The following is a 15204-nucleotide window of genomic DNA, read 5'->3' as shown; positions in this document are numbered from 1 at the left end:
AGAAGTTAGGAGTCCTAACTTTAGGACTCCTAAATGCCTTCTGTGAATACCGAAAGTCTTAAAATTAGGATATTTCTCAATTTAGTAGTAGGAAAGTTAGGAGTCCTAATTCACCAGCCCCACCTGACTTAGGGGCTCATTACGATGGTGGGCATACTTGAGTCCACCAGCCATCGTGGTGGAGAATGAGTCCATCTGCCATGCATGCGGCGGTCCAACAATCTGAATTAGGATTCGACCTCCACCATGGCAGTCACATTTTACAATTTAACATTGCGACAGCTGCTGCTGACTGCAGCACCCGCCCCGATGTCAAAAATGCATGTTGTTAATTTCACTGCACTACGTGGCAGGCACCACTTGGTGAAGTGAAAGGTAAGGAGGTACCATGGGTACCCCCAGTGCACAAACACCTCCCCCCAACACAATGGTGGCCTGCAATGGGCTGGCAAAACCAATCCTCACCAGCTTTTCCATTCGCCACCATGGAAAGGATGGCTGAAGCCGGCATACTAATTTGGCAGACGGTGCCTGCTAAGCACCCCCACCATTTTAGGGATGCAGACCACTCCGCCAGGCAATTGGTATGATTGCCTATGGCAGTTCTGTGGCGGACGGTCTTTGCATCTGCCACGGTCACAATCTGGATCCGGCTACCATCCTAATCTGGCGGGCGGTTAATCCTCATTGGATGGTTGGTGGATCACCATTGCACAACTGGCGGTGGTGGTCCGTCCACAATCGTAATGACCCCCTCAGTTTGTGGAAGAAATTCTGGCTCCACAACAGTGGAATCATGGATTACAGCAGTTATGAATCATTTGGCCCCTTACAGTTCAGTCTGTCCTTTGCAGAGGTCCTCTAGTCCACCCTGTGGTTCTCTTCAAAATTTCACATAAAAGGGTACAAGAGCGCCTATGGCATAGGACCTGTGACTCACGAGCTAAAGAAGTGTATACAACTGCTATTACACAATATTATATATCATACAGTTATTAAATAACTCAGAATTATTTTGCTGATCATATTACCTCAGCAAATAATTCTGCTTGTGAACTTTTTAAAATTACCAAATCCTTTCTGAATTCCCAAGCCTGTAACCCAGGATAGTAACTTCACCCAATATTTGTAATAAGCTGTCAGCCTATTTTGAGGAAACAAAATTATACTACTTTACTTTTACCTCAGATCAGCATGTCTGACAGATCAATTACAGAAGAGACCACAGAAACTAATAGAATTTGTTCATGGTCATGACTTGCAACCTGTCCCAATTTAGTCCTTTCTCACGGATCATTGATAAAATATCGACTATAAAAATCTCGTCCTACAAAAATATTGCGATAAAGATATATCATATACACAAATACCCTATACTTAAACTAGGATTTGCAAAAGTATCGAAAATACATATTGTCAACAAATATGTAGTTTACAAAAATATCTACAACATAAGTATAGCTAACACAAATATCGATAATATTAAAAATGAAACACATACGCCAAAAACATCAATATTAACAATATCGACTACACAAATTTTGATAAAATATTTAACAACATAGAAAAGAAAATTTAACATTAATTTAACATTAAAAAACAATATTGCAATTTATAAAATAAAACTGCATATCCCAATTACTTAAAATAAGTTATAACAACATATATAAAACATTATGAAACATTTAAATAAAATACTATTATAATACTAACACGAATAAAAATATTTATTAACTATACAAATTAAAATAAATATCCAATACACCGAATATAAACTAAAATTAATATATAGCAACTATAATTAAATTAAATTGCGTTTATTTATCAATATAGTCAAAAAATACAACAATCAATAACTCAAATGCAAACATTAAATAAACAACAAATATATGTTAAACTAATTAAAAATTAACCGCTAAAAAATTCAAAAAAAGTATCTCGACCAATAAAATTTAAACTAAACTAAAGCAAACCAATATAAACACTATAAAAACTAGGAATTAATTAAAGCAATTTTACTGTATATCGGTCAAACAAGGAGGTAGAGCGATACTTTCTGAGAGAGAGAAAACAGAGAATAAAGAAGAGCTACAAAAACAACTATATCAAATTTTCTAGCACACAGGTGAGAACATAACTTTATAACCAATTATAAATACTTCACCTTTATTCATTTTTATTTAAGTTAAAAAAGTTACATGTTGTTCTTTAAATGTCACAGACAACAATTCATAAGAAATACACCACGATAATATAGAAGAAACATTTTCATGTGCACAATACATAACTCAAAATCATTAAAAATACAATCAAACGAAGGGAGATTATCATAATGTTGTGGCAGTGAGAGGCGTTAGCCTCCTTGGCTTAACGTCTCTCACCGCCACTTTGAAAACGCGAGGCATCTCCCTATTCTCAAGAATGTGGTGCCACCTTGCATTTCCCCCTGCGATGGCGCTAAGTTTCACGACTTAACGCCAACGCAGGCACACTTGCACCAGAGTGCAAAGGTGTCTGCAAGCAGGGAGGTTTGTTTATGTACAGGAAGGTGTCCCTTCCCGTACGTAAATAAACCTAAATGCCGTTTAGTAACTTACATGTGTGCTGCTTCATGCAGCACACATGTAAGTTACAAAACGGCATTTTAAACAAAAGGTTTCTTTATGCACAGGAAGGGACACCTTCCTTTATATAAACAACCCATGCCATTTTGCTATTTCCATGTGTGCTGCCTTGTGCAGCACACATGGAAATAGCAACAATGAGGAGAAATTAAGCATTTCTCCTTTTTGCGCCACCTTAAGACCAGGATTTTTCTGGTCTTAAGTTCGGAGCTGCCACCTATTATTACCGCCTTGATAACAGGTGGCAGCATCAAATTCAATGGGTGTTACTGTGGTACACCCACCGCAACACCCACTGCACACCCCCTTTCACGCTAAGTTTAGTGTGAAAGTGGCCCTATTCTCAAGGCAGCATTAAGCCACTTAATGTGGCTTTAAGCCATGTTAAGTGGGTAAACGCTGCCTTGAGAATAGAGCGCTGGCCCTATTGCCACGGTAATGTCAAAAAAGTGACATTCCTGTGGCAAAATTAATTGCAATTCTAAAATGTAATAAAAATACTAAACATAGCTAACAAATGCTTTGCTCTGTACAGCTGCCACAAAATTCAACTAAACATCAACATCAACAAAAACAACCACATCAACGAAAATGAGTAAGTATCTAATTTGTATTACAAAATGTTTTAAGTAAAATGTAATTAGCACATGCATCAATGTTATAACCATACGCAAACACTCCAATTATCAAATAAGCCTCAATTATAACAAATTTAAATGCTTTTAAAATACATCGACTGAAAAAGCAATAGCAATATAAATACTTTCAAACTACAATTTGTTTCTAATGAATTACTAAGAACCTCTACACCCATAGGAATTATTTAAAAAAATGATATACTCCCTTTTATAAATTCTGTATAAATAACAATTTATTTAGAAAATATTATATGCATAAAAGACTGCAACTCTTAAATAGCAATTCCTCAAACATGGCCATTAAAGATTGCAATTCTTTAACTTCATACATGTGTTCATAAATGTTGTAAATAATCTAACAAACTAATAATATAAGGTTTTTTCTGTTACTTCACAGCTTACACTTCAATATAACGCCACCAAAAAAGCTTACAGCACACTTTGGGGTCGATTCCGATCCCGGGTTAGAAAGCTCTCCTAGAGCTGTCCGTAGCCTTACCGTGCGACCGACACGTACCCGTAGCCGGTCTATCCTGTAGAGGAAGTACGATGCGCATAACTACCAAAAACACGACCGACACGTGGGCTGTGATTCAAGCTCCATTCTCTGTCCGAGCCGTAACTCCTAACGCTGAACCGAGTGGCCCGGAAGCAGTATCCATAGCAGTTTCCGGCCTGACAAGTACGATGCGTACTTCCTACGCGCCAGACGGGTCGTCACGTATGGCACGTCACAGCACCCGTAAATCAAGCATATCAGCTACGATTCGCACCACAACTCAATCCACGGCTACGAGACGGACCAGCTTGCAGCGGGTACGAGACAGAGTAACAAGCAGCATGTACGACACAAACACATCATGAATCCCATCGCGCAGGTCATACCAGTACTCTACATCTATGACCGGATCAGGAACCGATGCCGACGGCACAGGCGGTAAGTCAGACACCTACCACACAAACAAACGACACGTACCCGCAAAATGGCACACACACACAGGAGATCCACATCCTGGCCACTAACAACAGGCCACCATAGGGGTTGTATGGCCAGCACCACTACCACCCCTACCCATAGGGCTTATGTTGCCCAGCACCCCTGCCACCCCCAGCCATAGGGCACATGTTGCCCATCACCCCTGCCACCCCCACTCATAGGGGACGAGGTGCCCATCACTATTGCCACCCCCATTCATACGGCTTATGTTCCCCATCACCCCTGCCACTCCCAGCCATAGGGCATATGTTGCCCATCACTACTGCCACTCCGACCCATAGGGGACCTGTTGCCCATCACCCCTGCCACCCCCACTCGTAGGGGACCTGGTGCAAATCACTACTGTCACCCCCACTCATAGGGGACCTGTTTCCCATCACTACTGCCACCCCCAGCCATAGGGGACCTGTTGTCCATCACTACTGCCACCCCCAATGATAGGGCGTATGTTGCCGATCACCCCTGCCACCCCCAGCCATAGGGCATATGTTGTCCATCACTACTGCCACCCCCACCCATACCTGACCTGGTGCCCATCACTACTGCCACCCCCAGCCATAGGGGACCTGTTGCCCATCACTACTGCCACCCCCACTCATAGGGGTTATGTTGCCCATCACCCCTGCCACCCCCAGCTATAGGGCATATGTTGCCCATCACTACTGCCACCCCCACCCATAAAGGGACCTGTTGCCCATCACCCCTGCCACCCCCACTCATAGGTGACCTGTTGGCTGTTAGAAATGGGGGTCTCTAGTTGGCAATGGCTGGCCACTGTCCAAGTAGGGACCCTTCTTCCTAAATCAGAGTAAGCAGCCTACACCCTTTGATAACCCCTGCTCAACCCTGTGGTAATGTAGCACGAGCAGCTAGGCTTATCTCAGAGGCAGTGTGTGAAGCATTTTTGACCATACACAGTAATACAATGAGGAACACTGCAAATGGACACCACTCAAGTAGTTATAAAAAATAGGTATATTTATATAGACTTAATCACAAGACCAATAACAGTAAAAATCCACATTACTAGAAAAATAGGGTAACTTTTAAAATGCTGCAAAAATAGTTCAAGGTGCACCAAATGATGTTCAGTTCAATGCAGTGGTCTCTGCGACCCTTTTACTCACAAGGTATCTGGATTCTGTAGCCAAGCAACAAAAATGTTGCTAAGGAGTTGTAGCGATACATTTCCTCACGCTAACTAGCGATGCGTTGAATCCTTACCGCAAGGGAGGATGATGCGCTGGGTTGCGGGCAGGATAAAGCAACAAACTTCTTCACACTAAGCCGGTGATGCGATAAAAACCTTGCCGCTAAGGGAGGATGATGCACCGAGCCTGTTGCGTGTGCGATCTTGCTGCCATAGAAGAAAATGGTGCTCCGCGAGGGAGCGACGATCCTGATGCAATGCGGGGAAAATGGCGAACGCTCGCCGTCCGCGCTGCGATGAGCTTGGTGCGATGATTCTGGGTTAGCGAGCGCTTTGGGGCACGCTAACAAACAATGCGACAATCCTTGGGTTTAGCAAGCGTTTTCAGGCCCGCCGTCAGGCGATTCAATAACTTGGGTTAGCGAGCGTTTTCAGACCAGCTGACAGGCTCTGCGACGATCTTCGGGATAGCGGGTGTTTTGGGACCCGCTGACAGGCTCTGCGATGATCTTCGGGATAGCGGGCATTTTCAGGCCTGCTGATGGGTGATGCGATAATCTTCAGGATAGGGGGCGTTTTCAGGCCCGCTGACAGATGAGGCGACGATCTCCGGTAGCGAGCGCTCGGCGGCAGCAGAGCGACGATTTTTCTTACGCTCACCAGCTGCAGCAGCTCGCTAACGGGGGTTAGCGATGATTTTCAGCACTCTTTTCTCAGCAGTAGAACTAGAGGCCCTGGAACTCACAGGAGCCTCACCTGCAGATAGAAATCCTCGCTGGGAGGACACAGGAGGATGGTGGAGGAGTCTGGTGTGCCTGACACTCCTGCAGGAGGCTAGCTCTCTTCTAGCCCTTGGGTGATTGCTGTAGCCACAAAATAAAAGTTCCTTCCAAGTCCTTTTCCTCTTCTTCCAAGTCCAGTAGTAACCACTGCAGGCCAGTCCAAGAAACAGCACACAAGCACAAGGACAGTCCTTCTCCTGCAGATTCCTGTAGTCACACGGACAGAGGTTCTTCTTGTTGTCCAGGAGCAATACAAATTGTAGGGGTTTGGGCACAAATATTTATACCCCTAAAGTCTTTGTTCTTAGGAGCCACAAGTCTCTGAACCCAGCCAGAACCAGTTCTGCCCAGCCCTGGAGCACTTTGTTGACCAGGCTGCATCCTTCCTTTCAGAAAGAGGGGGTCTGCCTTCAGACGCACAGTGGGAGGTGGAGCCACATTCACCTTGCCAGGCACAGCCCTATTCAAGTGCAGGAGCTACCCCTCCCCTCACTCCAAGGCAGATCTCTCTATTCAACCCAGGTCTGACTCAGCCCTCCCTGTCCCTCTAAAACCAGACAGCCAATACACAGAATAGCAGAGCACACTGGAAGGCTTAGGCAAGAAAGTACCTATACTCTAAAAGTGGTAGTTTCAAACACAGAATATAAACATAACCTTCACTAAAAGATGTATTTTAATATTCTGAGCTCAGGCATACTAAATTTGTTTTTCTACCATGTTCTGTGGGTCAGGTAGGACTATAGGATGTAATAGCCCAAACCTTCCATTCTGGCCTATGGAGAACATGTAGCCTTACAGTAGTGAAAAACGAAATTGGGTGTAATTCATTACTAGGACATGCTATACACATCAGAGCATGTCCTACCTTACACATAAAATGCACCCTATCATAAGGGTGGGTTACAGGATGCCAAGGGAAGGTTCAGGGGCTGGGAAGTGGGTGCACTTCACAGCCAAGATGGCAGTTCTGGACTGCACGCAGACACTGCAGTGGCAGGTCTGAGACACACTTTACAAGCTGCTTCTGTGAGTGGCACAAAACAGTGCTACAGCAGCATTTGGTTCACTAGCCACGGGCATACACATGCCACGCTACTGGGGACTGGCAGGTAAACCAAATAAGCCAATCATGGATGTACCAATTCACAAAATATTAAGCACAACTTGTGTTCTCTATTTCGTATTTTCTCAAACCCGCTATACCCGTAATATTTACGACAACGTAGTCTATCTTTACTTTTTATCGTCACGTGATGCATGAGTCACCGGATTTGTAATTAGAGGAAGTAACCATTTCTCAAACACTTACGAACGGTTCCACATCGCAACCTAACTGAATTCACGACGCGGTAAGATTGCACAGGTTTGCCGTCTCCTTACGGTAAACTTAGTACTCAGTATTTCTCCTGTATCTGTTGTTTACTGAAAAGTACCTCACATATTTTTATTCCAGACAGCTTCGTGTACGATTTATCATGCCGTGGGTTCCCACGACTGTTTGTTAGAAATTTGACGTTTATATCATGAAAGGTTAGAAAAAAATCTACCTCAATTTGGTTCACCTTTTACCACGGTTTTCTCTTCACGATATTCTGCATGAATACACCTTGAACTATCGTTTTTCACCCTTCCGTCACGCCTCCGTTGTCAAACCCCTAGACATTTTGTAACGGTCTTTGTATTAACACACAGTAGACACATCAATTAAGCGTGTTTGCCATCATCCAGTGCATGAACCTGATGCCCCGATAATCCGGCACTCTTCCGCTCACGGCCAACCCTGACTTTCACAAACTATTAATACATTCGCTAGCATGCAATTCTTTGAACATGTTATAAAATGTTGTGTTGTATCTTGTTATCCGAATAAAACGTTTTATGCTTTCAGAATGCAAGTCCCCTGAAGAAGTGTTCGCCCGAAATGCATAGGGCTTAAATATTTTGAAATTGTTGAAAAGAAACATACAATACTATGTGAGAAATAGTATGAATTGGAAATGAATACAATTGTGAATTAAAGAAATCATCGTGAAACAATCTATCACCCCCTGGATCACCATTATTTGAATCATGACAACTTTGGAGTGCTGAGTAGAGGACGTTACTCCCACGGGAGACAACGCATTCATTTTCGTTACTTTCACCTCCAGGCTCAGGAGGGTATTTACCAGGCACCCTAAATAAACACAACATCATCTACACACGGAGTGCGACGATCCACAATCCAACTTGAGTTTCATGTACCAATTCACATGTCATCTTTACAAAGGGAGCAGTCGCGCTGTGGCACTGAATAGCAGTGGCACAGCGCCCAGAGCATCTATAACCAGCAAAAACAGAGGAGACACAGCGAAAAATGGAAGGGAGACTCACGCCAAGGGTGCCAGGTCTAACACGCGTCCCCTCCAGCTGAAATGTGGGGAGAACTACCCATCCCCTTGGAAGTTGTCATCACTAAGGCGGAAAAATCTGGACAGACCATCAGCATTGGCGTGTTCTGTAACAGGGCAATGTTCCACCTTGAAGTCCATACCCTGTAGGGAAATGGACCACCTTAACAACTTGGGATTCTCACCCCTCATCTGCATCAACCATCTGAGGGGCCTGTGGTCTGTCTGAACCCGGAAGTGAGTCCCAAACAGGTAGGGTCTCAGCTTCATCAGTGTCCAGACCACAGCAAAGGCCTCTCACTCAATTGCACTCCACCTCTGTTCCCGTGGAAGTAACCTCCTACTGATGAAGGCTACAGGTTGGTCTAGTCCCTCCTCGTTCATCTGTGACAGAACAGCCCCCACCCCATGCTCTGAAGCGTCTGTCTGGACAATAAATTCATTAGCAAAGTTGGGCGCCCGGAGTACGGGTGCTGTACACATGGCAGTCTTGAGGGCATCAAAAGCTTTCTGACAGGTGTCAGTCCAGTTCACAATCTTTGGCCGCTTATTACAAGTCAGCTCCGTCAAGGGGGCAACGATGTTGCCATACCCCTTGACAAACCTCCTGTAATAACCTGTGAGTCCTAAGAAGGCCCTCAACTGGGTCTGAGTCCTTGGGGGCTCCCAAGCCAGGATGGTTTCAATCTTGGGCTGGAGGGGTGCCACCTGGCCACTCCCTACCTGGTATCCTAAGTACAACACAGAACCCTGCCCAATCTGGCACTTACTGGCCTTGATTGTGAGGCCTGCTCTGCGCAGCGCCATCAACACTTCCCAGAGGTGGAGCAAGTGGTCATCCCATGAGGAACTAAACACTGCAATGTCATCCAGGTAGGCGGCACTGAAATCCTCCAGTCCAGCCTACACCTGGTTGACCAACCTCTGAAAGGTGGCAGGGGCATTCTTCATCCCAAAGGACATCACACGGAACTGGTAGTGCCCATCTGGGGTGGAAAATGCTGACCTCTCCTTTGCCCCATCAGTTAAGGCGATCTGCCAGTACCCAGACGTTAGATCAAACGTGCTGAGGTACTGAGCAGCCCCTAACCGATCTATGAGCTCATCAGCTCTGGGGATGGGGTGCGCGTCGGTCCTTGTGACCGAATTGAGACCTCAGTAGTCCACACAGAATTTAAGTTCTGGAGTATCACCAGGCGCTGCAGCTTTTGGTACCAAGACCACGGGGCTAGACCAGGGGCTGCTAGAGGACTCAATAACCCCTAGTGATGAATACAGGCCCCAGCTAGGCCCGCAAATACAAGGGTTCGCCCTCCTGTATACGAAAACTAGAAGGAAGTTGGCACGGAAACTGCAAATACAAAGACAGAGTTTATTAACCCTTAAGGGTGGTCCTACAATCTACACAACACTCTTCAGTATTGCATAGAGTAGCACAAAGAACTTGCGTACACGGTCCCCTTTTATACACAACAGAGGGGCTCATAAGTGGGTGGATACAACATAGAGCAGAATTCATTACCATTTATGGACATTTTCGATACAGGATCAATATGTGGGCGGAGTTAACAATTTCCTGAGCCCGCGAAAACATGGTCAAACAAGGACTAACTGATTACAGATGTGGTCAAGTCTGGGCATGCGCCAGACGGACAAAGGAGCTATTTATAGACTGTTACTAGGCAGATTACAAGAGCAACTAGCGAAGAGGTAGGACTCTTCTCGTGCAAAGCACGTGGAGACATGGCAATACAAAATGGAGTCCGGGCATTAGTCAACATAAGACAAGGAACACGTTTATGACTAGAGAATTCATGTCTTCAGTGAATGCTTAATCATATAGCTGTTTTAGTTTTCAACAGACGACCCTTTCAGCATTTCCTGAAGACATTCGGCTGATTAGGATAATCATCATATATGTCAATTTTCATCATCTCTTCCACTTCCTTGTTTAAGTTTTTCTGGTAGGTGACATTGGCAATAGCCTTCTTATCAGGAATACAAAATGACATACATAAAGAACAGACTAAGGGACCACACTGAACACAGATGCAGCAGGAAAACAGAACTGCTACAATAATACAGAGACCAGTTAAGACTTTCCATCCCCATGTAGTGATCAATGCCCAAAACCATCCAGAAAAGGTACAAGTGCCATTTTCTGTATGAATCTCAGCTGCAATTTTATGCAATTTATTAATAGCATTATAAACTGATGGCGTGTGGCCAGGAATAAATACACAACAACTACTTCCAATAATTCTACATACTCCACCTCTATCTGCTAACATAACATCTAATACCATACGATCTTGCAACGCAACAATTCTAGTGATTTGCAATTCTTCCGTAAGATTCCCAAGAGCAGCAGCAGCTTGATTCGTTACAGCCTCTACAACTCTTGTTAATCGTCGAACCTTCCTACTATTTAGGGCAGCTCCAACAAAGAAAAACAATCCTAAGTTAAAATCAACATACTGCTGTAAGCTAGTGTCGGTTTGGTCAACATCATCAACAGATAGAGTACGTTTATACCTATCTACAGTTACATTGTTCAATAACTTCAAGTCTTTATGATAGGATGCAGGTGCTAAGAATACAGGGGGTAATAGGAACGCTACATAACATACTCCGGACCAGCCGGCGGGTAAGCGGTAATAACCTTTATTCCCACATACGAAGTACGTATTATGGGAAGCTAAGAAAGTACTATTATTTAATCCATCTATATTCAAAACAATAATACAATCACTAACACCAACAGGAATATGACCGACACTCTGGACACACAGGTCCGCTTGAGCTTGCGCCACTTGAATTACAAAGTTCTCATTTCCAACAATGTCTCTGGTGTTCGTGAAGATGTAGGGAGTTAATTCATTATCTGGTCGATATTCTTCCCACTCCCATATTGTCCCATTAGCTTGTGGATAGCCTTCTTTATCTTGATGACATTCCTTATTAAGTCTAAAAAGCAGTCGTCCCACTGTAGGTTTCCGTGTGGCAAAAAGCAAAGTGTACCATGCTCTACAAGAGCCATTATGAGAGAAAGGAAGAGGTATGAACGGCGTTCCTCCTTTCTTCTGATGAGCTGGCATCATTCCACATATCCAACAGTTCGTAGCATTTGTAGCAACATGGGTATGATGCAACATCTGGATATAAGTATTGTTCAAATAAGACTGACGATGCTTCAATTCTTGATACGGAAGGGTGTAAAAGTAGTGCTCTTCAGGCACTGGAGTAGTCAAACAAACAACTCACAGGCAGGAGTCACATTCTCAACAAACCACGTGGTTATACCAACAATAGCTACAATGATAATAAAACTTGTCGCACAAAAAATCTTCTTCTTCTCCATTTTGTAATAAAAGTCAATATCTTCCTGAAACTAAAAGGTTGTCAGAACTCTTCCCCTTAGGCAGCCGTTGATTTCTTCACCAGCGGGCCAAGACGGGTAACACTACACTAATGCAGGGCTGATCCCCCCCCTTGCCTCATTGGTTCTCCGTTTCACTAACCTAAGGGCCGTTCTGACAACGTGTCCTGATACTGGAAAAATCACTTCCTCTGTCTGAGATGATATCTTCTTGCTCCAGGAATTGCTTGGTCCGGGAAGAGCTCCTCAGTGTCGTTCGGTTCCACAGCACGGCCTTTCTCTGCAGTCAGGATTTCTCGATGGTCGGTCAATACAGCAGGCTCCACTAATCCAGGTGGCACTTTACGACAGTGCAGGGAGTGGATCCAGTTCTTCCGATTGGAGACTCGCACAGCTGTCCTCGTTGCGAGCAATATTTGCTCAGGACCAACCCATCTCGGCTGCAGACTGTTCGTCCTTTCAAACACCTTGAGCATAACATAGTCTCCAGGCCGGAGATTATGTCCTTCGCCTGTGGACCGATCAGGAAGCGCTTCTCGAATCTGTTGATGAATAGAAACCAAATTATCAGTTAACTGTGCCAGATAATCATTCATCATTACACAAGGTACATCATACACTGACTTCGGTTTCGATGGACCCCAAATATTCATTGGACGTCCAAATACGATCTCATATGGCGTGAGACCAGTCCGAGAATGCGGTATCGATCTAATTGACAACAATGCCAGCGGTAAAGCGTCTGGCCAAGTCAAAGAAGTCGAAGCTTGGATCTTAGCGATCTTAAGCTTCAAAGTACCGTTATATTTCTCAACCAATCCCGCAGACTGAGGGTGAAACACTGCATGAAACTTCTGGGTAATTCCCAGTCCTTTCAGGACATGCTTGATAACGTCTGCTATAAAATGAGGTCCGTTATCACTCCACAACAATCTACAAACACCATATCGAGGGAAGAACTCCTTCAATAGCATCTTGGCTGTAGTCATGGCAGTATTGTCTTTCGTAGGGTATGCCTCAACCCACTTACTGAAGGCACAAACCACTACTAGAACATACTTCAGATTGTTACAGCGTTCAAGCTGAATGTAATCCATCTGCAAAACCTCAAAAGGTGCAGTAGGTGTTGCAAATCCTCCTGCTGGAGTTCGTGTACCCTTTCCTGGGTTATACTTCAGGCAAATCATGCAAGTCTGCACTACCCTCTTTGCCGTGCTAGCAATCTCCGGATGCTCCTAAACTCGTGTGAGTAATTGTACAATTGCGGAAGCTCCGACATGTGCTAGCCCATGTGCCATCTGAACCATAGGTTGTACGAAAGCTGTGGGTAACTTCCATTTATGCATCTGCTTATTTCTCCAACACCCTTCATCATCCAATTCTCCATCATTGGACCATTGCTCCCGTTCCTTATCGGAAGCGGTCCTCTGTATCTCTAACACTTCTCTCCTAGCATTGTGCCATCTTTCTGCCTGCGACTTCACAACATACATTGCAGTAGAGTCAGGCTGCATCGCAGTCTCTCGTGCCACCCGGTCTGCCAAAGCATTCCCTTCTCCAACTTTATCCACCACCTTTTTATGGGCACTACATTTGACTATAGCAATCTTCTTTGGATATGTTAATGCAGTCAAAAGGTTGTGAACTAACTCTCCATACATTATCTGTGCTCCATGTGACGTTAGAAACCCTCTCTCTTTCCAGAGTAGGCCAAAATCGTGCGCTACTCCGAAGGCATAGCGGCTATCTGTATAAACATTCACACACAATCCTGTACTGAGCTCACATGCTCGTGTTAATGCTATTAGTTCCGCTGCTTGAGCTGATTTCTGTGGTATGCGTGCTGTATCCACTATTGTTTGTAATGTGGTAATTGCATACGCTGCTGAAGTTGTACCATCTGGTAGCTTCAGGCATGATCCGTCCACCCATAGTTCTCCATCTACATCTGTAAAGGGCGTATCCTGGAGATCAATACGACCCTTTGTCTGTTCCTCAGTCACAAGAATACAGTCATGTGCTTTTTGTGCTTCAGACTGAGTTTCCGGGAACGGCAACAATGTGGCTGGATTTAACGTTGCACACCTCTTCAACGTAATATGAGGAGCCAAAAGCGTCAATTCATATCCCGTTAAACGAGCACTGGTCAAATGCTGCGTCTTTGTCTGATTAAGCAGGGCATCAACAGCATGGGGAACTAATACCAACAACTTATGAGATAACACAATTCCCTCACTTTGGCGTATTGACACAGCTGTCGCCACAACCGAGCGAAAACAACCAGGCAATGCTCGGGCAACAGGATCAAGTATGGCCGAAAAATATGCACAAGGGCGCTGCTTGTCGCCGTGCATCTGCACTAAAACTGATAATGCACATCCATCTCTCTCATGTACATACAATGTGAAGGGCTTCGTATAATCAGGGGTACCTAACACTGGTGCTGAACAAAGGGCTTGTCGCAATTGCTGAAAGGCAATTTCACACTCATTTGACCAGGGAAGAGGAATTGGGGTATCTTTTGTCAAAAGTGCTAACAATGGTTTAACTATATATGAAAACCCCAATATCCATTGCCTACAAAATGAAGCAAGACCATAAATGCACGCACGTCCTTTGTGTGGAAGGTACTGGCGTGTCCAAAATTGCTTGAATACGATCTGATGTGAGTGCACGCCCCTCCTTAGACAAAAGGTGACCCAAGTAAGTCACCTTTGGTCTACAGAATTGCAATTTCTTCTTCGACACTTTGTGATTGTGAGATGCCAAAAAGGAAAGCAAGGATAACGTGCACTTCTCACATAGCTCAGGAGTGTCGGCCGCCAACAAGATGTCATCGACATATTGTATAAGGGCTACACCATCAGGCAGAACGAAGGAATCCAATTGTCTTTTCAATGCTTGACTGTAAATGCTAGGACTCTCTGTATAACCCTGAGGGACTCTACAAAATCTGTAAGACCGATTATTCAAAGTGAAGCCAAAAAGGTACCGGCTATCAGGATGAATAAGAATCGAAAAGAAAGCATTTTTCAAATCGATAACGGAGAAAGTGGTCGCCGTTGGTGGGACCAGAGTAAGCAACGTCGTAATATCAGACACCACTGGATACTGAGGTATCACTATTTTATTCACCTCCCTTAAGTCAATAATAAAACGATAAACCCTAGTATCAGTGTCTTTCATCAAAATGGGTAGAATAGGACTGTTGCAGACATTGTATGGAACTTCCTCCACTACT

Source organism: Triturus cristatus, chromosome 3_2, assembly GCF_964204655.1.
Source record: "Triturus cristatus chromosome 3_2, aTriCri1.1, whole genome shotgun sequence".
NCBI lineage: Eukaryota > Metazoa > Chordata > Amphibia > Caudata > Salamandridae > Triturus > Triturus cristatus.
Note: the sequence above shows the minus strand (reverse complement) of the source record.